At 47.9% G+C, this 26,974-nt stretch overlaps 1 long non-coding RNA gene across 1 annotated transcript; it reads right to left on the reverse strand.

Annotated features, from left to right (window-relative positions):
• Positions 1-22,374: 22,374 nt before the first annotated feature.
• Positions 22,375-23,230, reverse strand: LOC123465411. The gene is made up of 2 exons (XR_006640651.1): positions 22,973-23,230; positions 22,375-22,791 (listed from the first exon to the last, which is right to left on the reverse strand). It is a non-coding gene; the product is annotated as an uncharacterized LOC123465411 (long non-coding RNA).
• Positions 23,231-26,974: the final 3,744 nt, after the last annotated feature.

Raw genomic sequence — 26,974 nt, forward strand, 5'->3', positions numbered from 1 at the left:
CAAAGGCTTCCCCTGTTTCCACTCCACAAACCACAGGCAAGGGGGTCATGTCCTCATGCACTGCCTGGTCCCGAGCATCATCATTCGGTTGAACGTTTGCCCATGTGCTGGGTGACAAAGGGTTACACTGTTCATTGGGTCTGGCTTGGTTACAAGGCTGGCCCTTGGGACTTTGCCATTGCTATGTCTTCTACTAGGGTATGTGACTGGATTCCATGCTTGCCCAGTTTGTGCCATTCAGTATCTCAGCCAACCCAACCCCTTCCTCCTGAAAGCCTCTGAATATCACCTGTGTGGGTTGAATCCCTGAGCAAGAAGTGGCTGCAAGCACTCCTACGGCCGGAAGCAGAAGGTGCCTGCTTGGTGGCCAGAGGAGAAAACGCTCTTCTGCTTGCTTGACTGGGCATCTTCCCCTGCACGAGGACCAGAGGAACAGGGAGAAAGTCACCAGTGACAATACAGCAATCTTGGACAACAAGCCACCACCATCTTCTCCTCACCGTGGGCCTCAGACAATGGGGTCCCAGGAGGGCCCAATTCATGAGAAACACACGTGCAGGTTCCCTCAGGGTGGGTTCTGCTCATCACAGCAGCTGGCCTGTCCTCACCGGGCTGGGACAGGGACCCCATGATGTCTCAGTCTGCAGCACATAAACACATACCCCAGCAGTGATTGTGATTTACAGCCCAGGAGACCCCACAAAGAACAAGAGAAAATGACTCCTCCCCTCACACTGCCACTCTGGAAGGATCCGGGAGCGCAACAGTCAGTGGGCCGCCCTCCATGGACTCCTGGTTGGGCCCCACCAGGAGGGGAACTGTGGACAAGCAGCTGAGCCCTGCAGGGTCAGAGAGGGGAGGGGGGCGACTTCCAGCGGGAGGGTGGGGCTAGCGTTAGGTCATAGTCCAGGGGCGGGGTAAGAGGTTGGATGGCAGGTCTGGGGCATCTTCCCATGTGTCCCAGGGCATTGCTGGGATGCACACGTGGAAAGAAAGCAGTGGTGGGGGGGTACTGTGACTGTGGAGGGGGTCAGAAGGTCCAGCTTGGCCTCCTGGCAGGCACTCCTGGTCCCAGAACCTGGAAACCCTTGCCTGGAGGTACCATCTACGCACGAGGCAGGTCCCGCCTTCCTGCAGGCAGAGCAAGTCGTGGGCACTTTGGGATGGTTGGGCTGCGGCCACCAGGCAGGACAGTGGTCCACCACTAGGACCGAGACAGCTGACAGCACTGGCTGGCTTCAGTCGCATCGTGCCCACAAACACTGACACCTGTCATTTCCGGTGTGTATGGCTGCCCTTTCTCACGTAGGCACGCAGTTACATAGACACACAAGTACGAACAAAGGTGCATTCCCTCACCGGCCCTGTCCGCTAGGAGACAAACTAAGATCCGTCATGCTCTGAGGCACCTGGAAGGTCAGGCCGGGAGGAGCCTCGAGACCAGCAGCCTGAAATAGGACCCAGAGGAGGACCAGGAAGTGAGCGGCCTGGTGGAAGAGAGGGGGAGGAGGTGGGAGGAGCAATGTGGGAGGAAGGGTGTGGGAAAGACGGAGCTGAGGTGGAGATTCTGGAGAAGGACTCAACTCAGGGCTGGGGCAGGGCGGGACTGGGACAGAAAGGGGCTAGGCTGGGGCTGGGGTGGGGTTTGGGCATGGCTCTGGGTGGGGTGGAGCCACCAGAGGCAGGGCGTGGCTGACAAGGATGGAGCTGTGGGCCCAGGAAACCCACGGAGAGTGGGCCTGTCCAGCTTCATGGCAGAGGCCAGACTGTGCCCTTTTGAGTCCTTGCCATAGGCGTCCAGTCCGTGAGAATCGGCGAGAGTCAAAGTGACCGTGACCCAGCGTCCTCAGTGACTGCATCTGAGCTTCAGAGTGGACCCCAGGGGCCAGGGAGGCAGACAGAGGCACGACCTCTGGGTAGAGTCCCCCATCTCTGGGCTGAAAACCCGGGCTGTCTCCCCTCCAAGCCACCCTGGGACTGTTGGCCCAGTGCTGAGCAACAGTCTATCTGTTTTTTTGCAGATGCTGAAGAAAATCCTCCCTGTGTTACCTGCTGCCCCTGGGACTTGAGATGTCTCAGAGAAAGGCAGCTTTGCCTTCAAAACTATTTCCTGAACTCTTCCTCTTGTCTGGGGGCTCAGCCCACCCAGGGCAACCACCTGACTGCTCCTGACCGCCACCCTGGCTGCTGTGTCCCTGCCTCCCATGTGCCTGATCACAGTAAATGCTCCTCTTCCTGTCCCCACTGCTACAGTTGAGCTCAGGCCTCATGGCCTGGGGCCAGTGCTGTCAGCCTAGGCTCCCCCCACCAGCTTGGACCCCTCTTGTCTCTCCTCTTCCACCCAGTGTTGCACACACTATCGATTCTGTCGATGTGTGTCACACCGCACACACATCTGTCCTCAACCCTGGATGGGAAGTACAGCTGAGCCCAAGCCCCAACCCATCCATGGTGCCCTGGGGGGCTTCCTGTGGTCCCAGGTCTCCTTCCTCGTTTCCCAGCACTCTGGATGGCTGTGCTGGCCCTGGGCTCTGTGCAGAGTACATCTGGGACCCCACACTTCAGATCGTGCAGTTCCTGCCCCTGGACCGCTGGCTCCTCTTGTCCTGACAACCTACTGTCCTCCTTCCAAGCACAGGTGTAACATCCCTTTTTCATCTGCCCGAGTGTCACGTGCTTTCATCTGGTAGTTCTGGGGCACCGTGCATCTTCCTGTTGAAGCCTTTGCCTGGTTCTTCCATCCAGACTGTGGCTGCTGTGCACAAGTCTGGACTGCCAAGGGTCACCAAGTCCCAGGAAGGCAGGGTTGATGTCTCACTGGTTCCCATTAGCCAGGCACCCATGCAACTGCTGCCGTGGGAATGTTATTCCGAGCAGTACATTCCTTTCTAGCATGCTCTCTCCTTGCAGAACTCTCCCGGCTATGAATTGAGGGGCAGAGGCTGCCTCCTGGATTTGAGGCCTCAGTGCTGCAGGGATCTGATCGAATACCACACCCAACTCCCTCATGCTGGTGCCCCGATCCTTGCCCCAAGAGTGGTTATCAGCTACCTCCATACACCCCAGAACCTCCTGGTAGTGGTCTCAGATCATGAGGGAGGATCCTGTGAATGGTAGGTAGGCTGCTGCTGTTCTTTCTGCATCCTGGTTATGAACTACCTTGCCCAGTGAACTGGACACCTATGATGTGTGGCTGCTGATGGGGGCAGCTGTGAGGCCCTGCTCCATGGCATTTCTCCACACCAGTCCCATCCCTTCTACTGGCACCAGTTCTCCTCACGTGCCCAGATGTGTAGACCAATCCACAGGGGGTGCTGCCTCCAACCCCACCTGGGTCTCTGAAGCTTGGTGAGGGTTCTACTTTGCTCCTGTTGTGCGTTTGCAGACAGCGCTGACCTGGAAGGACTTGACACTGATTCTTGGTTTCCCTCATGTCCTCCTTGGCCAATGTGGTTTCCTCTCTGAAATGCCTGTTGCCCATATCTCCACTGAGCTGTGTGTCCTTTCTGTGCTGAGTTATGGGCACTTCTTTTGGGGTCTGGGCACTCATCCCGCCCTGGTGTTTGTATTGCAGATTCGTTCTCTTCTGTTTTCAGGCTAGCAATGGACTCAGTATTGGCCTGGTGTCTGGGAGCTGTAAGTGCCCCACAGGTCAGCATGTGTCTGTTAGGTCCTTCCACTGGGGGTTGCCATCCACCCCCAGGCTTGGCACCTGGGGCAAGCAGTCCTCAAGGAGATGCTGCCCTGGTGTCCAGCACTCTGCCCATGAGAGAGGGCTCCTTCACCTCCATGTCAGTTCCTCGGTCCCTGCCTAGCTTTGGTTCTGGGCCTTGGACTCCCACACGCGGGACAAACCCAGGGGCAGCTGTGTAGCTCCAGGAGGTCAACCAGACCTACTTCCCCTCTGTCCCCAGGGCAGCTCCCATTGACCACACCTCTTTGCATACAGCCCAGATGGAGGGGCCAGCCTGAGAACCGGACGAGTTTCTGATTTCATCTCAGTTCTGCTGCAGTTCTTTGAGAGGACATGGCACACATATGACCTGTGGACACGGATGGCCACTCTGCTGCTGCTGCTGCTCAGGGTACTGATTGCCTAGGGGATGGGGCACCACCCAGGGGGACCGGGGAATCTTCTGTGAGCCTCTGTAGCTGCCCTGCTCTCATTCACATCACAGGCCTTTACATCACGTTTGACATGGAAGTGGGAGATGCTGGTTTGCATGTGTCCATCACTCCCAAGCTCTGGGGTCTATGTGCTCTTCACTGTCCGCCATCTGGGCAGGATGGCCACGACCCAGGTGCCACACTCACCAGCACTGGAGGGGACTTCCAGACACCAGGCTGCATCTCACAGAATGGATCCAGCCGTTTAGTTTGCAAGGACAAGGAACAGGGAGGGCGGACTGGAGTGTGCATTGTCATCCCATACCCATGGTGAGAGGACTTCAGTGAGGGAATACTCGCGCTCTGGGTGGGAGACTGTCCAGCTATCCTTTGAGTACTAGTGTGCCCACCATGGTGACTTGGCCAAGCACAGAGTGGGTGTGAGGGGTCAGGAGCAGAGGATGCCCATGAGTTGCCCCCAGAGGTGAGCAGGTTCTTCAGTTCATGAGCGGGGCGTGTATCCCCTCTTTTTCTGTGTATTTCTCTTTTACTCACTGGAGTTCATGCAGGGTTTCTGTTCAGCCTTACATCTTTTCCTTACATCACACGTTCCCCCAGGTTCTGAAGGAGTCCTCAACAGATGTCTCACTAAGCCCTGGACCTGGCTTTGGGGGATATTGCATTCCAGGCCTCCAGGCGCTTGCAGCTCAAGACCGACTGGTGAATCCTGGGGACTGGCCCTGTGTCCCTTGACCATTGAGCCCCTGTGCCCAGAAATCCCAGCCCAGGGGGTCGTCCTGAAGGGGCCACAGAGTCAGAGTTAACTGTGTCTCTCAAGTTGGTGTCAAGTTGACCCTGTGTCTGGCAACCTCCACTCCTCTGATGGTCCCACCTGCCTGTGTGGGTTCACCATCTCAGTGCCCGAGGTCCCTTTGGGAGGGGCTAGGGTTGTTCCCATGTCTGTTTGCTGTGGTGCTGCAGTGTCCTTCTCCCAGGGACCTTCCCCATCCCTATTTCCCAGTTGCAGACCTGAGAACTGGCTCAGGGGCCCAACCTGGACGAGGGATCTTGACCTGTTTACTGGGGTGGCTGCCTTTGGCCTCATTGTCATTTTGGACTGTACCTTAGTTGGTTGCCCACCTATCAAAGCTCTGGGAGGCTGCGTTGTATGGACCACCTTCCCTCCTCTGTGGCTCCCGTCTCCTGGGAGGTGGCAGCCCTCATCATGGTCCCTGGCTCCTGGCAGCTCAGTGCAACCCCACGACCTCTGCTGTAGTCCCTGGGCAGCAAGGATGAATGGAGGGGTGTGTCGTCCATCTCCTCCATCACCAGGCCTGGTAAGCCTGACCTGTGTTGTACAGTGACTTCACTCTGCTTGGCGGCTGGGCAGTAGGTGACCAGCTCTTCCCATGCTTCCTTGGTTCTCATCATGGTAGTGCTGTGTGTCCTGCCACAGATCAGGGCAGCCAGCTCCCCTGCTTCCTGGGATGGAGGGCACCTGTGAGGGAGCCCTCTGGTCCGGTTTGCTCCCTTGAGGGTGGGGGCACCAGCTCTTTATGGGGTGGGAGAGGTGGGCTGCTGTTGCAGGCTCCGAAGTTCAGAGACGTCTTGGATGTCCCAGTCTTCTGGGGCCTGCCTCCCAGTCTCTCTGGCCTTCATGTCAGTGATGCATGTTTTCCTGAGAGGACATCCAATGCCAGTGGGTCAATCCTGCCTTGGTGGAACGTTCAGTGTCTTTGAGGTTCAGCCACACCTGTTGAATCCTGGGCTGATGTTTGTCCACTGACTAAAGCCTTGTCAGCTACTGGGAAGACTGCCCGCCCCAACATTGGTCGTCACTGTTCTTCATCCTAGGTTGGTCATCACCCTACAGACAGCAAAGCAAAGAAGTCACTCCCCTCTATTCCACCCCCACCACATTCCACACACCTGGATCTTCTCACTTGCCAGGGAATTCCTCTCCCCCTGCCAGCCCAGCACATATTCTAGCAGCTGGGCTGTGGCCTTGAGCCCAGGGCTGAGTGCACACAGGCTACTCCCAGGATGGGTCCTTATAACCCGTGGGGCCGGGGATATCAACCCTGTACCAAGGCCCCATCTTGCCACCTCTCCTCAGACCACTCCAGGGCCAGCCTTCTCAGGATGGGTCCTTTGTGAGGCTGTTCCCCGGGGGTGGGGAGGGTAGGGAGTTGGTGCTGGAGGCTGGCTGGGGACTTACCACCAAGTGGACAGGGAGCAGACATGGTTGGGCAGGGCATCCCATCTCCTGCGATGTTGACCTGACAGTTCCTGCCAGCCCATCGGGAGGTGCAGAGCACAGACAGGCAATGGAGGTGTCCACAGTGGGACTTGGTGGTCGGGCCCTCACAGTGCCTGAGACCTCATGATTGCTATTGATGAAGCAGGAAAACTGAAATCAGGAATTGTTGCCCAAGCAGTTGCTGTGTATACACATAGGACACCAACTGCCCTTGCCCGTGTGGTGCCATGCTCTGCACTGCACACAGCCCAGTGGGAGGAGCTCTTGGCATCTTTTGCATCAGACAACTGCTGGGTTGGGCAGAACTGCTTCCAGTGCACTGGCCACCTGGCCACCTGCTAGCCCTCATGTAAGCACAGCCTGAAGGGAGAGGGCAGGTCTGGGTGCTAGACCTCACAAGACAAAGCACATTCAAGTCCAAGGACACCCATCCTGCAAGAGGCTCCTCCCCTGTGCAAGGCGTCACATGTCCACTCACACCTGCATCACTCAGGGCAGAGGACTGGAAAGGCTGGAGCACATCTTCCAGACAGACCTGTAAAGCACAGAGCCTGAAACGAGGCAGAGTTTGGGGAACATGTAGCATGGGGAACCAACCCCTGACTCACATCGAGGGACCATGGAGGGCTTTTCAGACGGGAGGGCCGTCTGCCCTGGGGCTTATAGTGAAGAGGGTCTCCTTGGCTGGGAAATGGGGGAAGGACCCCCAGAAGTGTCAGACCCATGGAGGGAACTGAGCCCAGGTGTGTAGCTGGAGCAGGTGAGCTTGTAGAGGGCCCCCAGCCCGACACTATATGTATAGGTTCCCTGAGGGATTTTTGGCAAAGGATTTCTAGAGACTTTGATGTGCTGTGAAGTTTCATCCATTGCCTGCAGAGGCAAGGCTGTGAGCCTGATAGGCTGGGCAGGCTCTGGTCCTCCACTGAGGCAGTGTAGGAGGAAGCAGACACTCTGCCCTGCCATCTCAAACCTGGATTGGTCTCTAGCACCACCATTGCTGGAGCGTGAGTCTCAGCAAATCACTCCCTCTCTGAGTCTCCATTTGTTTTTCTGAAGGATGAGCACGGTGTGAAATGTCCCCATTAGGAGTAATCCTATTTGTCGGTGTATCTGATGGGAGTGAGGCAGTCACGGGTTGATTCACACAAAAGCGATCTGTAAACCAGAAAGCACCTACTCTGAGTAGTGGTTGAAGAGGCATCTCTTGCAAAGAGAGCTTTCCCCAGAATGAGTGGGAATGCAGGTGTGTACCTTGAAGTCTGCAGCTGGGAGACAGGGAGACAGTGAAGAGCCTCCAATTCGGAAAGGAGGATAACATGGACACCATTGGCCCCTAGTGCCAAAGGTTCTATAGGATGTGGCCTGGGTTGGGACTTGAGGGCCATCGGTGGATTTTGAGCAAAGATGTATAGAGTGGCCCCTGAGACAGAAGGCACTGTGAGCTGAGTCAAACTGCCAGGCTTTGTGAACTGGGGGCTGTAGCAGGACTAGGAATCCATGAAGCTGGGAGCCTCTTCCCTGAACTGTGCAGGAGACAACATCTGCCTGCTACCTCAGGTCCATGACCTGCTTTCCACCATTCCATCACCCAGAACACTTCAGCACCCAAGTATTTTCACCATCTTCACCTAAACACTTTTGGTAGTAAAACCAAAAATGGATGATACAAAGAAGCTATTTATAGTATCCCTAATTTTCCCTATATAGCCCACTTGGTTCTTCTGTGTATTCTTTCCACCTCTCCTTAATACCTTCTGCTTCTCTTAGGTCCATACCATGTATATCCTTTATTGGGCCCATATTTTCATGAAATGTTCCCTTTGTATCTCTAATTTTCTTTAAGAGATCTCTAGTCTTTCCCATTCTGTTGTTTTCCTCTATTTCTTTGCATTGATCACCGAGGAAGGTTTTCTTATCTCTCCTTGCTATTCTTTGGAACTCTGCATTCAGATGCTTATTATCTTTCCTTTTCTCCTTTGTTTTTCACTTCTCTTCTTTTCACGGCTATTTGTAAGGCCTCCTCAGACAGCCATTGTGCTTTCTTGCACATCTTTTTCTTGGGGATGGTCTTGATCCCTGTCTTCTGTACATTGTCACGAGCCTCTGCCCATAGTTCATCAGGCACACTGTCTATCAGATCTAGTCCCTTAAATCTATTTCTCACTTCCACTGTATAATCATAAGGGATTTGATTTAGGTCATAACTGAATGGTCTAGTGGTTTTCCCTACTTTCTTCAATTTAAGTCTGGACTTGGCAATAAGGAGTTCATGATCTGAGCCACAGTCAGCTCCCAGTCTTGTTTTTGCTGACTGTATAGAGCTTCTCTGCTGGGAGCTAGCATGAGGAACTCCGCCTATGGTAAAGATCATGAGGAATGAGGCTCGACATATGCAAAGGTGGGATCGAGGCTCAGGAGTCCCCCTGGAAATTCTCGAGCATCTACCCCCAAATCTAGAGTTTGCCTAGTTTACTACCTTGTGCTCTCACCTACACCTCTGACTTTACTGGAGGCTGTCCCCCACCACCTCTTTCAGAGAAGGAGTTAACTTAAGAGCTCCAGTTAATAATAATTCCTGGGCGTGATAGGAGTGTTTCAACCTACAAACTCCTCTGAAGGTTCTCTAGCCTGCCTGACAGGCTTGTCCGGCCACATGTGATTGTTCACAGCCTCTCAACCTTGAGAGGCACGAGATGCTTTAAACCTTCTAAAAACAGGTTCTTCAGAGAAGTTAGAAAACTATTAGTATAGTATAGTGGGCTGATTAGAAATTGTATCGGTGAAGGGTTTTTCATTTGTTGAGCCAATGTTTGCTGCTAAGTCTCCACATCCCCTGCCCTTATACACATTAATGAATATATAGAAGAAATAAGTATTAACCTTTGATATTAATCACGTTAGACCTTGGCTAAGCAAATTCTTTCCTTAATTAAAACCCACTACACCCTCACCCTATAGGAATGTAACTTTATCTGGTACCTTCGGAAGGTGGCATCTGTTTTAAGAATAATCACCCCTGGAGAAATAAGTGTTCTGGTTGACTGACTGCTGTCACAAGGAGAGGGTCATAAATTGTCAGCAGGCCCCCTGGCCAGAAGATGATGTAACACCCCTAAGACCTCTGTATACATCTGTTGAAGCACCTGACTTTAATAAAAGTCAGGACTGCTGACCCTGGGTGACTTTTGTATAACATCTCAGTGTATAAAAACAGACCCTGGAAAAAGTAAAAAAAATGGGATCAGTTCCTCGAAAGACTGGTCTCCCCATGTCATTCTTTCTCTCACCTTCTGGCTGAATCCCCATCTGGAACGTGGAGGCTAGTCAAGCCTACTAATTATGCCTGGGCTTGTAAGATCTGACCGGGGAGGCCTTAGTGTCTCCTCTCCTTCGGGAGAATGGGAGGATGCCTGCGGCCTATGTAGGTGACATACATTCCTTATTTTGGAATTTTATTAGCTTTCCACATAAACCAAGTTATTCAGCCTCTTTTCTCCACTGAATTTTCCTACTGAGCTATCCTTAGTCTATTACTATTTATACCTCTAATTAATATTTAATTAAAGCTACTGTATCCAGTTCGCTGAAGCCGTCTCCCCTTCGAATTTCCCTGGATCCACCGGGACTGGACCCTGGCACTTTTCCATCTTTGGCTGCAAAGAATATAATCAATCTGATTTCAGTGTTGACCATCTGGTGATGTTCATGTGTAGAGTCTTCTCTTGTCTTGTTGGAAGAGGGTGTTTGCTATGACCAGTGAATTCTCTTCGCAAAACTTTCTTAGCCTTTGCCCTGCTTCATTCTGTATTCCATGGCCAAATTTATTGACTATGCCAAAGCCTTTGACTGTGTAGATCACAATAAATTGTGGAAAATTCTGAAATAGATGGGCATACTAGACCACCTGACCTGCCTCTTGAGAAATCTGTATGCAGGTCAAGGAGCAACAGTTAGAACTGGACATGGAACAACAGACTGGTTCCAAATAGGAAAAGGAGTGAGTACATCAAGGCTGTATATTGTCACCCTGCTTATTTAACCTATATGCAGAGCATATCATGAGAAACGCTGGGCTGGAAAAAGCACAAGCTGGAATCAAGAGTGCCGGGAGAAATATCAATAACCTCAGATATGCAGATGACACCACTCTGATGGCAGAAAGTGAAGAGGAACTAAAAAGCTTCTTAATGAAAGTGAAAGAGGAGAGTGAAAAAGTTGGCTTAAAGCTCAACATTGAGAAAACTAAGATCATGGCATCTGGTCTCATCACTTCATGGGAAATAGATGGGGAAACAGTGGAAACAGTGTCAGAATTTATTTTGGGGGGGGGGCGCTCCAAAATCACTGCAGATGGTGATTGCAGCCATAAAATTAAAAGACACTTACTCCTTGGAAGGAAATTTATGGCCAACCTAGATAGCATATTAAAAAGCAGAGACATTACTTTGCCCACAAAGGTCCGTCTAGTCAAGGCTATGGTTTTTCCAGTGGTCATGTATGGATGTGAGAGGTGGACTGTGAAGAAAGCTGAGCACCGAAGAATTGATGCTTTTTTTTTTTAATTATAAATTTATTTATTTTAATTGGAGGCTAATTACTTTACAGTATTGTATTGGTTTTGCCATACATCAACATGAATCCACCACAGGTATACACGTGTTTTGAACTGTGGTGTTGGAGAAGACTCTTAAGAGTCCCTTGGACTGCAAGGAGATCCAACCAGTCCATCCTAAAGGAGATCAGTCCTGGGTGTTCATTAGAAGGATTGATGCTGAAACTGAAACTCCAATACTTTGGCCACCTCATGTGAAGTGTTAACTCATTGGAAAAGACCCTGATGCTGGGAGGGATTGGGGGAAGGAGGAGAAGGGGACAACAGAGGATGAGATGGTTGGATGGCATCACCGACTCGATGGACATGAGTTTGGGTAAACTCCGGGAGTTGATAATGGACAGGGAGGCCTGGTGTCCTGTGATTCATGGGGTCGCAAAGAGTTGGACACGACTGAGTGACTGAACTGAACTGAGCCCACTTGGTATTAACAGTCACATGGTTCACTGCAGCCATGTCAGTGTTTGCCAGCCCCTGCCGGGGTGGTGATGATCTTTGTGTCCCTGTCAATGATTTCTTTCTTTTTTTTTTTTTTTTTGCTTATCTGATAATGTGTTTTTTTTTTTTAATTTTATTTTATTTTTAAACCTGAAACACTGTATTAGTTTTGCCAAACATCAAAACGAATCCGCCACAGGTATACATGTGCTCCTCTGTCAATGATTTCTAAATCTGTAAATTCTCGTGGCCCCCAAGGCTTTTGGACAAAGCATTAGGAACAAGTGATCCTAGTCCCTTAAGAGCGAACAATTTCAGAGGACGGCCAGAGGCCCAGGAGTAGAGGATGTGTTACCTTCCTCCAGCCTTCAGCCTAGAGTGATGCCCTTCCTGGGACAGGCAGGACCGAGGGCCAGCCCCAGGTCAACCTGGATAACTACACACCCCACCGTCTGCCAAACAGCCTCAGGATGTGGTGTCTTTTGGTACAAACCATGGTCTTCTGTGGTGGAAATGGGTGGAACCTAGAGCTAAAAAGAAGAAGGACCCTTGGCAAGCACGTGTATTCACTAGTTTGTAATTCTGGAAACCTGTCCACCATCTTGTTTCAGGACATCTGGAGCCCTGTGCAGTCTCCCAGTACAGCCCCAGAAAACCTTGTTCGACCCACATAATTCTGGAATGTTAACGTGCTTCAGGAGTCTCTGCTTTTGAGATACAGGCAATGACACCAGAAGCTCAGCAGCATTAGGCTTACATGGTTGACTTGCTTTCATAGCACACTTCTCAGGGACCAATAGGAAATGCAGGTAGAGGAGATGAGCAGAAAGGGCTTTGTGCTGCTGCTGGTGCTTCTTGCCCTGCTGGGCAGCCTCCTCTGTCTCTGAGAAACCTGTGCATTAACTTTGGACAGGATGGAAAGCTGCCTTTAGGAAGTGGCAGTGGGGGCTCACTTGCTCCATGCTTGGTAGCTCATCAGTTTCTTAGGATTAACCTGGACCCTAAATTACAAAGGCCAGGTTTTCCCTGAGCAAAATTGTGGTTTCTGGTCAGCCCATGATCTGGAAGCTGTCTCTTGCTTGCCCACCCCAGCCGGCTTCTGTGTCCCAGTGACCCTTGAGGTACCCCAGTTATCCATGAGGGTATATGGCCATCAGCGTCACAGTGCAGGTCTGAGCAGTGCAGATAAGTGTCCTTGCCTGAGTTTGTCTTTAGCATTGTGGCATCGTGACTCAGAAGCCAGGGTTTTAGATCTTGAGCCAGTGATGACCCTTTTCATCAGGCTGACCCTTTTCAGCCTCAGGTTTCACATCTGTATGTTGAGTGTAGTAACAGTGCACAGTCACTAGGCAAGCAGGGAGGGTTCCGTGAGTTGAAAGGCTGGGATAAACTTGGTGAACAACGATGTTATGGGGAAGGCGACCAGGAAAATTATGCTGGGGTCTGTCATCTGCTTTTGGGACCTACCCTTGGCTGACAAGGGCAGAAGAAAGTGCTTCATTGTCACCAGCCTGCTATCATGTCCCTCTGGGGTTCTGGGGACTGTTTTTAAGCAGTTTGCTATTGGAATAGCAACATTGCTGGGAGAAATATCAATTACCTCAGATAGGCAGATGACACAAACCTTATGACAGAAAACAAAGAGGAGCTGAGGAGCATCTTGGTGAAAGTAAAAGAGGAGGGTAAAAAAGCTGGCTAAAAACTCCACATTCAAAAAAGTAAGATCATGGCATCTGGGCCCATCATTTCATGGCAAATAGATGGGGAAACAATGGAACCAGTGAGAGATTTTATTTTCTTGGACTCCAAAAATCACTTCAGATGGTGACTGCAGCCATGAAATTAAAAGACACTTGCTCCTCAGAAGAAAAGCTATGACCAATCTAAACCACATAGTAAAAAGCAGAGACATTTTTTGCTGACATAGGTCTGTCTAGTCAAAGTTATGATTTTGCCAGTAGTCATGTATGGATGTAAGAATTGGATCATAAAGAAGGCTGAAGGCTGAAGAACTGATACTTTTGAGCTGTGGTGTTGGAGAAGACTCTTCAAAGTCCCTTAGACTGCAAGGAGATCCAACCAATCAATCCTAAAGGAAATCAGTCCTAAATTCATTGTAAGGACTAATGTTGAAGCTGAAACTCCTGTACTTTGGCACCTGATACAAAGAACTGACTCTTTGGAAAAAAAACAAACAAAAGCAAAAGCAAAAACAAAACCCTGATGATAGGAAACACTGAAGGCAGGAGAAGGGGGTGACAGAGGATGAGATGCTTGGATGGCATCACTGACTCGAAGGACATGAGTTTGACCAAGCCCTGGGAGTAGGTGATGGACAGGGAAGCCTAGTGTTCTGCAGTCTATGGGGTCACAAAGAGTTGGACAGGACTGAGCAACTTAACTCAACTGATGGGTCCAGATGCTATGCTAAGCAAATTACACATACTGAGTGGTTGCTATATATTTGAGTATACTAGTACACCCACTTAACAGATGAGGAAGCTAAGGTAACAGGTAGTAAAATCGTAGTGACAAGATTTATGCACAGAACCTGTTGACCTTTTTAGTCCTCTGACTGAGCATGAGACTCAGCCAAGTGACAGTGTCCCTGCTGCTCCAGGTCCCTGGCAGGCAACTTGAAGTGAGGTCAGCGGGTGCAAACCACAGGGAGTGAGGGGGCTAGAACACACGGAGAGGGCATGATCTAGCCCAGGAGGAGCTGCCACTCACAATAGGAGGGTATGCAGTCCAGGTGCCAGGCCTTTTAATTTGTCCAGAATGGCCAAAAAAGCTGAAGTTCAGTAAGAGATCTCCTGGTTTTTGAATGTTAGCTCTTTATTTTATAAAGGCACTCTCTATGCCAACCGACTACCTTTGCCACTCACTCAGAGCCTACAGGTGGCCCTCTCCTTTCTCCACAGCACTGGCTCCACACAGTGTGCCCCTTGCCAGGAGTTTGCTCTCAGACGCTGATCTTCTGTCTGCCAGTGCTCCTGCCTGGGCTCAATGAGTCTGCTCAGCTTCATGAACTCATGCTGTTAAAGAATGGAGACAGACTCAGGGAACACGCCTGCTTCCATGTCTCCTCTTGTGGTTTACTCAGCTCAGTTTGGACTGCATCTCCGAGCTTTCCCACATCCTCTCTGTAGCAATCAGTGTCCTCTTGGCCAAAGTTCTCCCGAGGCATTGCACTGTGTCTGGCTATATCCTTTCTTCCTTTCACCTGGTCCATTTTTCCTCTCTCCCAGTTACACAGTCAGCCTCTTGGGACAAATCCAGTTCAGTTCAGTTCAGTCACAAATCCAGTTCAGTTCAGTTGTGCCCGAATTTTTGTGACCCCATGGACCGCAGAATGCCAGGCTTTCCTGTCCACAACCAACTCCCACAGTTTACCCAAAATCATGTCCACTGAGTCAGTGATGCCATCCAACCGTCTCATCCTCTGTCTTCCCTTTCTCCTTCTGCCTTCAATCTTTCCCATCATCAGGGTCTTTTCAAATGAGTCAACCCTTTGCATCATGTGGCCAAAGTATTAGAGTTTCAGCTTCAACATCAGTCCTTTCAATGAACATTCAGGACTGATCTCCTTTAGGATGGACTGCTTGGACCTCCTTGCAGTCCAAGGGACTCTCAAGAATCTTATCCAACACCACAGTTCAAAAACATCAATTCTTCGGTGCTCCACTTTCTTTATAGTCCAACTCTCACATCCATACATGACTACTGGGAAAACCATAGCATTGACTAGACGGACCTTGTTTGTGAAGTAATGTCTCTGCTTTTTAATATGCTGTCTAGGTTTGTCATAACTTTTCTTCCAGCGAGTAAGTGTTTTTTAATTTCATGGCTGGAGTCACCATCTGCAGTGATTTTGGAGTCCCCAAAAATAAAGTCAGCCACTGTTTCCACTGTTACCCATCTATTTCCCATGAAGTGATAGGACCGAATGCCATGATCTTAGTTTTCTGAATGTTGAGCTTTAAGTCAACTTTTCCACTCTCCTCTTTCACTTTCATCAAGAGGCTCCTTAGTTCTTCTTCACTTTCTGCCATAAGGTTGGTGTCATCGGTGTATCTGAGGTTATTGATATTTCTCCCGGCAATCTTGATTCCAGCTTGTGCTTCTTCCAGCCCAGCGTTTCTCATGATGCACTCTGTATATAAGTTAAATAAGCAGGGTGACAATATGCAGCCTTGACATATGCTTTTCCTATTTGGAACCAGTCTGTTGTTCCATGTCCAGTTCTAACTGTTGCTTCCTGACTTGCATACAGGTTTCTCAAGAGGCAGGTCAGGTAGACTGGTATTCCCATCTCTTTCAGAATTTTCCACAGTTTATTCTGATCCACACAGTCAAAGGCTTTGGCATAATCAATAAAGCAGAAGTAGATGTTTTTCTGGAACTCTCTTGCTTTTTTGATGATCCAGCAGATGTTGGCAAATTGGTCTCTGGTTCCTCTCTCTTTTCTGAAACCAGCTTGAACATCTGGAAGTTCACAGTTCACTTACTGCTGAAGCCTGGCTCAGAGGCTTTGGGGCATTACTTTAATAGCGTGTGAAAGGAGTGCAATTGAGCGGCAGTTTGAGCATTCTTTGGCATTCGCATTTTGGGACAAGTCCAAAGTCTTGCTAATTACCTCACTCTTCCCATCTTCTCCCAAGTCTGATCTCAGCGCTTAATAGGTTTACCTTTCTAATATTTGCTGAATTAAATATAAAAATTCAGAGGAGACCTGTGCATAGACCAAGACTCTGATTCCCTGTGTTCACTGAGGACGCCAGGCAAGGGGGTTAATTTGACAGGCTGGCCCAGGGTCCTCAGGAGTCCCAGTAGGCATGAAGTTGCATTCTATGGGACCCTCTGTCTGGGGTGACTGGATCCTCTTGTTCCCACTGGAGGGGGCCTCCATGACCCTTTAGAGAAGGCTGCAGTCCCAAAACAGCCTGATGGCACAGATGCTTGTTGGGGGGCTACAGCATCCATGACACTGGGGGACACAGGGAACCACACATCTTCTCATGGGGGCCCCTCAACAGGCACCAGATTTCAGAAACTTTTTGTGGAAAAGTTGTTTCAGCTGAAGAGGGTTAACAGCAGCAGGTATCTGTCCATCACCAATGGCCAGAGTTTATTCAAACTCGTCCATTGAGTCGGTGATGCCATCCAACCATCTCATCCTCTGTTGTCCCCTTCTCCTTCCACCTTCAATCTTTCCTAGCATCAGGGTCTTTCCAAATGAGTCAGCTCTTCTCATCGGGTGGCCAAAGTTTTGTAGTTTCAGCTTCAACATCAGTTCTTCCAATGAATATTCAGGACTGATTTCCTTTAGGATGGACTGGTTGAATCTCCTTGCACTCCAAGGGACTCTCAAGAGTCTTCTCCAACACCACAGTTCAAAAGCATCCATTCTTCGGCACTCAGCTTTCTTTATAGTCCAACTCTCACATCCATACATGACTACTAGAAAAATCATACCCTTAACTAGACAGATCATTGTTGGCAAAGAAATGTCTCTGTTTATAAATATGCTGTCCAGGTTGGTCATAACTTTCCTTCCAAGGAGTAAGCGTCTTTTTGTTTCATGGCTGCAGTCACCATCTGCAGTGGTTTTGGAGCCCCCAAAAGTAAACCCTGCAAATGTCACTGTTTCTCCATCTCTTTGCCATGAAGTGATGGGACCAGATGCCATGATTTTTGTTTTCTGCATGTTGAGCTTTAAGCCAACTTTTTCACTCTCCTCTTTCACTTTCATCAAGAGGCTCTTTAGTTCTTCTATGCTTTGGTGTCGCAAAGAATCAGACAGACTGACACACTGACCTGACTTCCTCTCAGTCTTTCAGTGGAGACCAGTACTTCTGTCTTTCCATTTGTCTCTGTCTCTCTGAATTTAAGTGCATCAATTAGCTATTATGGTCTTGAAGGGGTGATCATGTCCGGGAGCATCACTGTACAGTCTGTACCATAGACCGCAGGGGGTGGGGATGGGGTGGGGCTGGATTTGATGGACCACAAGTCACATTTTTCCTTAGGGTGTGCCAGCACCTATGCCTGGGAGTTCAGTGGTACCACGTCTGAAGCCAGATGTGAGGCAGAGACTTCCTTTTCCTCATTGGCTTTCACTGTCCTATTGGGGGCAGGGTGGGATCCCAAGTTTCTGGAGCAGAAGCACAGAATGTCAGGCCAGATCTGTCTGTGTTCCCACAAGTATGTACGCTCCCCTCTCCCAGCACTGCAACCCTTGCCACAGAGGGACAAGAGGAGCATGTTCTGGTTAGAAAAATAACAAAAGGAGCAAATCTCCAGGCTGGCTGCTTACAGAGATCCAGGCTACCTCCAACATGCCTTCTGTGCATTCACCATCAGTAGCGTCTCCTGCCCTGCTTAAACATACCTTCTGCTCTGAGACTTCTTTGTCCCTCACAGCTGATCACTTCCCCCAGCTTCTGCTCTCCCTGCCCTGTTGAAGAGGGGTGCTATTGGGCAGGTGAGGCCCTCATATGCTCTGGACACATACTGGGTTATCTGCTGTGGCAGTCTGGCCTCCACCAGAGATCAGGGCTTCTCCTGATACGCTGCCTATGTAAGGGCCCTCCATGAGCATGACCCCGACTCTTCCACCCACATGCTGCCCTGGCCCAGATGCACCTCTGTTTCCCACATTGAAGCTGTCTGCCTGGTCATGGCAGCCCCTGCTCCATTGCAGATCGGCCACACGGACTAAGCAGGGCGTGTGTAAGGGTGGGCAGTTTTTGGGAAAACAGGCATCCACAAATGCGGTCTCAATCTGTCCTCTTCAATGTGACTTGGGAGCAAGCCCCTGGGCACATGCTCCTGGAGGGGGGAGTCCGGGCTTCCCACAGACCTCCTGTTAGTCCACATAGCCCTGCAACCATCTAAGGGTGTTTCTCTTCCCTGTGTCAGACCCAGGACTTGTGTGTCCAATATATGGCTCGAACAACTCACACCCAGGGCATATCTTTAACCGTGTAATCTCCCTTATAATCTGAGTCCTCTCCCATGGGCACATGTCAGGACTTGTGTCATCTATTTCCCTTCATACCTTGTACCCTGAGGATCTTTCTTTGAGAGTACGTTTGGGAATGTTTATGCATTTTCCAATTAGTTTTTTGAGCTAATTATTCTACATGTTGATGGATTCTTTTTATTTTTTTTCATTCGAGTATATTTGATTTACCATGTTGTGTTTCAGGTGGCCAGCAAAGTGATTCAGCTTTACATATACATGTATTTGGGCTTCCCACTTGGCTCAGTTGTTAAAGAATCACCCTACAATGAAGGAGATTTGGGTTCAATCCCTGGGTTGGGAAGTTATGCTCAGAGGGACATGACGAGCCTCTCCAGGATTCTTGCCTGGAGAATCTCATGGACAGAGGAGTCTAGCAGGCTACAGTCCATAGGGTCATAAAGAGTAGGGCACATCTGAATCAAATGAGCTTGCACAGGCACACATCCATATATCTATTCCTTTACAAATCCTTTCTTCATTTATGTTGTTACAGAATTTCTAGCAGAATTGCCTGTGGTTTTGTAGTATGTCCTTGTTGGTTATCTATGTTATATATAATGGTGTCTATATATACGTTAATCCCCAACTCCCAATTCCTTCCCCCGCCGCAACTTGGAATTTGGTAACTATCAGCTTGGCTTCTATGTAGATGTGTTTTTAATGTTCTTTGGGGGAGGCAGTTTAATCGTTTGAAGTCATCCTACTTTTCTCTTTTTGCTTTTGTTGCCTATGCTTTCGGTGTCACATACATAAAATCTCTTCTAAGACCAATGTTTAGAACTTCTCCAGGATGTTTTCTTCTAGTTGATTTATAGTTTCAGATCTTGCATTTAAATCTTTAATCAACTCTGAGTTTAGTTTTTTATGTGCTATAAGGTAAGGGTCCGATTTCACTCTTTTACATTCTGATTTCTAGTTTCCCACGGCAGTTAATTGAAGAGATGGTGAGGTGAAACTTAATCATGATCATCTCAAGGCAGTAATGAGTGACAAGCCTGTAGGAAAGGCACTGGAGTGAGGGACGTGGCCAGGAGCATGTAAAGTTTGGGGACTCTCACTTGATTCCCGCTGATACATGGATGTGATCCTGGGCAGATGCGTTCTGACCCTAGGCACATAGACTTGCTCTTGACCTCTGCCAATCAAGAGAAGCCTCTGGGCCAGCAGGATTGTGCACTCATCATGAGTCCATGGGCACTGCTTTGGCTTTTTCTTTTTGTGTCATGAAAAAGGGTGGTCTTAATCCAAAGGCATAGAGTTACTCTTGACTACTGATACAATAAGCTTTTCATTTAAATTCATTTGACTTCTGAACCACTCTCTAGTTTATGTTTTTTACTACATTTTCAAACAGATTCTTGGATGTACTTGGCAGAAGAGAGTGATTCTCTTCCTTTCAGTCTTAGATAATCCAACTTCTGACAATATTTTATGTCACCACATTGTTGATATCTAATCCGTTTACCTCTCTGGCATGCATTTCTGATAAGATACATACTCAAAAACCTATCCTACAAACTGCATATAATGAACTGCAAGTGATTAGAGAACATGAAAATATTAATACACGAAAGAATGATTAAGAACATTCCCTTGGGAGGTGACCATTAGGCTGGCCTCAGATGGTTGCTAGTTTCTGAGTGACAGAAGATAGGATAGACACAGGCATAGAGGAAAGTAGAAGGTCTTAGGGAAATCATTGTATCAATCAATAGGGATTGTATGGCCACAGCTACAGGGGTCAGTTGGAATCTATTCATAGCGAACATGTAAAAGTGGAAGTATAAAGAGTTTCTACTACTCTTTGTGAGTGCTAATGAGCAAACCCCCACCCCCATACAACACAGCGTTTGCAATAGGACTTGTCATGTTTGAAAAACAATATACTTTCCTTTTCCAGGAGAGCTACAGGCATCTGATATTGATTTATTGTTGTTGATATAAATGAATATACCTTTCTCAACTCATGACTTAGTGTTCATGTTTTTCTCTTTTAACCCTAAGAGTCTTTGGGTCTTTTTTCAACTCTATGCATCCTCAATTCTTTCTGCAAAGTGGCAGTATATCCACGGATATTAAAATATATACCAGCGCTACTTTAGGGAAACAAGGCCCTCTAACCTCCATTTTGGTCCACCTCAGGACTTTCCTGATAGCTCACTTGGGAAAGATTCTGCCTGCAGAGCTGTAGACATCAGTTCAATTCCTGGGTAGGGAAGCTCTGCTGGAGAAGGGATATGCTACCCACCCTAGCATTCTTTGGCTTCCCTGGTGGCTCAGCTGGTGAAGAATCCTCCTTCACTGTTAGATGCCTGGGCTTTATTCCTGGGTTGGGAAGATCCTCTGGAGTACGGAAAGGCTACCCCCTGCAGTATTCTGGCCTGGAGAATTCCATGGACTGTATTGTCCATGAGGTAACCAACCGTCGGACAGCACTGAGCTATTTTCACTTTCAGCTCTTCAGGCCTAGTAATCTGTTACCTTCCCCTAAGAGCCATTATTTCAGTCAGTCCTGCAACAGAGCATTAAAGTGTGATAGTGTTAAATGGTGATAATATATACAGACGTGGAATAACAGCACCATCTATAAGGTATCTCTGTCCATATCATCCTCGTAGCTGCTTACCTGACTAATTTTCAAAGCAGGGTTGATAGTCTCCCACTTACTTTGAAAGGACAACAAACCCAGCCTCTCCATCACTATTAATGATTTTAAAATACATTCAGTGACTGACTTTGAATCATCAACTGTGTCTCTCAGGAGTTAAAGTGCAAGAAAGATTTAACTAGGGAGTTGCAGTCCAGATAAAAAATACCGTAGCACTGACTTAAAATCTGAACTCAGCTCTTTTGATGCTGATGGTGAAACTCTGTTTTAATTGTTTCTAAAACATTTTGTAAAAACACACGTGCATCCTCTGGTAGAGACTCTGCCTTATATATCTCCATATATGATTGACTACTCCTTGAAACTTTTCAAACACTTCAAAATTAAAGTTAACACCAAATTAAATGTTCGATACGCTTCTTTTTAAACCATGGAAACTTGTAGAACTTGGACTAACAAAAGAATTTATTGGGGAAGAATGTTTTACGACTGTAGTTATTTAGAAATACTAGGGGATGGTGATAAATATAAGACCAGCTTTGACACAGTCTTATATTAATACTTTTATCAAAAGTCTCTGTCCTGAGTTCTCTGGCTGTCCTGTGGTTAGGACTCCATGCTTTCCCTAAAAGTGGAACCGGTTCAATCCCTGGTCAGGGAAGTAAGATCCCACAAACTGCATGGTGCCCCCACCCAAAAGCATTATCTGTGTGTCATGATCCTGTTAGTCATCTGCACCTGTTAGTCATCTGCACCACTGCCCTGCCCTTGGGAACACACTGCTCCCACAAATTTCTTAGGATAACAGTGGCCTAATTGATATGTGGTCTGATCCCTCCAAGCATTATTTTAATCTTTGGGAGTGCCAATTGTGGGTTTTAGTTGTATCAGCAATTTGTGCCGCCTGAGCAACTTTAGCTGACAGCATAGGTCAGTGATGTAACAAAACCCATTATGACGTAAGTGGCCAGGAGGTGATTTCTGCCTGCCTCACTCAGGGGAAGTATGACATTCACCATCCGCATGTGAAGCCCTCTTCCCATCTGGGTTCTGGCAATCTAGACCCTAATGTCACTCCACACCCCAAACAATGGCAGGAACACCGCACCGATACTCCTTGCCACTGAGATCAATTGTTAAGCAGGGTTATTCACCTTCAGTGCAGACTCCTGACCCAGTCGAGACCTCTACTCTCAGGCTACCTGGGGACCTGAGGATCTGTTCCCTCAGCTCTTGGGACCCCACATCCCTCCCCACTCAGGTGCCCACCTCTTTGCTTCCTTCCCTCTTTTTCCATCAGAAAACTCATACACACACAAATATCATCTTTTCACCATTTGATGTGTATTTTACTCACAGCCATCAGTTTACTATGTTAGTGTGAGAGTCAGTCTTTTCCAGCTTGGCCATTTCTAAGAAAGCAGACCTCTGGAGACACAATTCTAAACTGTCTGACCTTTTCTATTCAGTTCCTGGATGCCCAGGTTGTACTTCTCCAGGGTCTCTCATTCTTGGGTGGCTGAGCTTATATTCTCTTTTAATTCTGACTCCTTCTTTGACTCTGCCTCATATTTTGGTACCCTTCTCGGCTTTGATTCAGTTTCTTACGTGCACAGGAACAGAAAAAACAGTTTGGATTTTCTGTTTTCTTCACCTTCTTCGACTGAGTGGCATATGATCGGATTTTCTTTCTCAAGGTTCATTTTAGAGGTTCTGACCCTCATGGTCATATTCCGTGCCTTGAAAGACAAGAGAAGGGTTTTAGTTTTGAGGAAAGGTTATAACATCTGAGTTGGAAGGGAGATTTCATGAAAAGGGATGTGGGCTGATGAGGGCTTTTGTGGCAGGCAAGGGCAGTGTAGAGTTCTTGGGCAGCAAAGTCAATGGAGAACGTGTGGAGCATAGGTGGAATCATCTTACCTTCACACTACCTCTGTATCTCTGTTGACAAAGGGCCTTCTTTCATCCTTTTGCCCTTGAAGCACACCACATTGGAATTCTTCTTGGCTGCCATGGCTTCCTGGTTACCTTATTATGATAGCATGACATGGCCTAACACAGAATCTCTGCCTCTGACTTCCCTATATATACCTTCTCAGGAGAATGAGGAGCCACACCCTTCCATCTGATTGGTCAACTAGGCACTCCCCCAGCCAATGGTGGCTTTGGGGTCTTAGACATCACAATGTCCCACTGTGCCCATCAACATAGGTTAGTGGGTGCTGAGGGAGGCCATGATACAGAGTTCTCACCCCTGACACCTCTGTGTGTTTGATTCGGGGGAGTGGTGATTCAGGGGCATGGTGTTTCTTCTCATGACCTTCAAATTTTCCTTCAGTACCCTTTATTCTTTGACTTATATGTCCCTTCAACACTCCTGCCTCCTCCATCCCTGTATGAACCTCAACCAAACACTTTTGACTCCAAATCTGTTCCTCAGAGTCATCTAGTCATTTCATCTTTCGATCACCCTCTTCCTAGTGGGGGTTCTTGAGAGGCTTAAGGAACTTAAGAGCAAGCACTTAACATGGATAAAGGTAATTAAGAACAGGTTGGATGTTATTGCTTCTCCAATGAGTTATAGAGACCCCAAGACTCGGTGAATCCTCAGTCTGTTGCCCCAAGTTCTATACACTGTCTTCATAAAATTACACATCGGAGCCAAGAAAGTCATAAATTTCTCTACCACTAATATTGTTGGGGACACTTCAACTCTCATATTGAGTAGAGATACTCAACTTGCCCCATCTACCAGAAATGTATTCCCGATTAAAAAAAAAAAAAAAAAAATAAGGTGCCCAAAGGCAAGAGTCAGATGACCAATGCACCACGGTCTATTGACTGAATCACTTCCCCAGTGTTCCCTCATTGACAGTTATCATCATGTAGGGCGAATGTGGAGCTGACCAATGGCTGAGCAGGAGAAGTTCCAGTAGGTATCTCACTGATAGTCGGTTGCTTATTGGCAGGGCCGAGCGATGCACTGTCAAATTGCTGGGCAAGACCTGTTACTTAATATCAGGATGTGGAGAAATACGGCAGAGCAATGGCTACCTGCTAATGGCTATGCTCATGCTGCTCTATTACATAAGGATACGTTGGGTCCAGTGTGCTTTAGTCTTTCTGACTGTCTCCTTTACCACCTCAGATTTTGATTTCACAGGCTTGTTTAACTTTTGTACATCATTCTTTTCATTGTATTCCGAGGCATGCCAGTCAGCAGTGCTTATCTATATTCCCCTCCAACAGCTGCCACATGATTACATGTGCCGCATATATTATAGCTAATATTTCAAAGCCAACAAGAATGTCAAAGCCAGCCCAACTTTAGAACTACTTTAAAAATAATACATTTGAATCAGTTCTAATGAGGTGGAGGAAACTGGAACCTATTATACAGAGTGAAGTAAGCCAGAAAGAAAAACACCAATACAGTACACTAACACATATATATGGAATTTAGAGAGATGATAACAATAACCCTGTGTACAAGACAGCTAAAGAGACACTGATGTACAGATCAGTCTTATGGACTCTGTGGGAGAGGTAGAGGGTGGGGAGATTTGGGAGAATGGCATTGAAACATGTATAATATCATGTATGAAATGAGTCGCCTGTCCAGGTTCGATGCACGATACTGGATGCTTGGGGCTGGTGCACTGGGATGAACCAGAGGGAGGGTATGGGGAGGGAGGAGGGAAGAGGGTTCAGAATGGGGAACACAGGTAAATCTGTGGCGGATTCATTTCGATGTTTGGCAAAACTAATACAATATTGTAAAGTTTAAAAATAAAAAAAAAATTAAAAAAAATATTACATGGAAAAAAAAAAAAAAAGAACTACTTTGACAAACCTTTTCCTCACAGAGATTCTTATTCTATTCACAATGTAACAGAGCAGAGTGAGCACAGCCCTATGCAGTTAGCCATTGATGTGCTTCATTTCACCCCACCCTGTTCCTAGGCAACAGGTTAAGCTCAGCCTTGCTTGGTGCCTCAAATGGCCACATTCAAAAGGAGCCAACTGTCAATGAGTGACCATTCGTTGTCCTGCTCAGCTATTGATCAGCACCACGGTGTGCCCTGCCCCCCAGTTACTGTCAAGAAGGGAGTATTGGGGAAGTGATTAAGTAAGGATGGTGTGGTGGTCATCAGCTGGAAAGTGAGCGAAGAAGCAGATTCAGGCATTCTTTAGGAGGGCTTGGAGATCACCCAGCCTTAGGCCAGTGGGTGAGCTGGAGGGCACAGGTAATAGACTGGGGACGACATCCTGTAGTGCTCTAGAGCCCTCACTAAGGCCGTCCAGTAGCCTTGGTCCAGGCCTTGAGGAGCGGTGAACCTCTCCCCCATCCCTGTCTCTGCAACCTACTAGCAGTGGCCATTTTCCTGGGCCTCAGTCTCTGAGAACTGGTCTCCTCACTTGGACAGCCTGTGGAGACAGGACCTGTTGGGTTGGGTGCCTGGCTCCATCAAGGATGAGAGCTGTGCAGAATGTGGGCACCTTGCCCTGAAGGAGCTGCCAAATGAGATCTGTTTCTGCTTATCCAAGATGGGACATTACAAGGTGAAATTTGTGCCTTGAAACTTTGCCCTCTTTTGACAGTGCAAGAAAGACAGAAAATAACATTCATCTGGTAGAGATATATAGGAACATTATTACCTGACCATGACCTAACTTTAAGCACAAAGGATATGACACCAAGAAATCTGTAACAACTTACCACAACTCTCTCTGATATTTCTTTTTAATTGTACTTAACTGAAAACGTTCAGTAACTTTGAGTTCTTAGGGTAAGAGCCACCCACATCCTTGTATGAATCTGTAAAAATCCTTTCCCTGTTCCAAACTGTAACATTTAGTTTGATGCGCCTCATTCGGCATCAAGCACATGAATTTGCAATTTTCATAACCACCATACTGTTAAAGGGCTGACTTGGCCTCTCTGAAACAACAGCAGAGACTGGCCAAGTACTCAAAGTCATCCATAACATACCCACTGACTAGGATTGGCTAAACTTTAGCCGTGCTTCTGTCCTCTGAACTTCAGCTTTCCCCCACGCTTGAACAAGCGCTAAGAGTCAGACATTTCTGACTCCTTTAACAGCTCATTCTAAGAATCAGCTCACTACAGAAAGAAACGCTTCCTGTCCAAATGCTCCATCATGCTGTCTCTTCATCCATCCCACATTTTTTTCCATCACACACACACGCACACACACACACACACACACACATACACAAACTTACACACACACACATAGTTGCTACAAACCCTCCTTATCTTCCATGTTAATGAAATATCTTTTTCTGTTCCATTTTGAGACACGTAAAGAACTTGTGTTCAAAGCATTCTACCTATGGCAATCAGTTCATTTCATTTGTTCAGTTGTGTCCGACTGTGTGCAACCCCATGGACTGCAGCACACCAGGACTCCTTGTCCATCACCAATTCCCAGAGCTTGCTGAATCTCACGTCCATGGAATTCCCGATGCCATCCAACCATCTCATCCTCTCTCATCCCCTTCTTCTTGGCCTTCATTCCTTCCAAGCATCAGGATCTTTTCCAATGAGACAGTTCTTTGCATCAGGTGGGCAAAGTACTGGAGTTGCAGCTTCAGCGTCAGTTCTTCTAGTGCAAAATCAGGACTGATACCACACAACCATGGAGTGATGGCCGAATGGGCACAGGAGGGACTAGAGGAGTTCAAGGTCAGGAGTGGTGTCAGTGACGATATATACCTCGTCCAAGATAAGGAGCAGTGGTTGCGCTTTGCTGGAGCAGCCTTGAAGAGATACCACAGATCCAGGTAAGAGAAACCCACATAAGATGGTAGGTGTTTCAAGACAGGGCAGACACACTGAAAACATAATCACAGAAATCTAGTCAATCTAATCACACTAGAACCACAGCCTTGTCTAAC

The sequence above is a fragment of the Bubalus bubalis genome, chromosome X, assembly GCF_019923935.1.
Source record: "Bubalus bubalis isolate 160015118507 breed Murrah chromosome X, NDDB_SH_1, whole genome shotgun sequence".
Taxonomy (NCBI): Eukaryota; Metazoa; Chordata; class Mammalia; order Artiodactyla; family Bovidae; genus Bubalus; species Bubalus bubalis.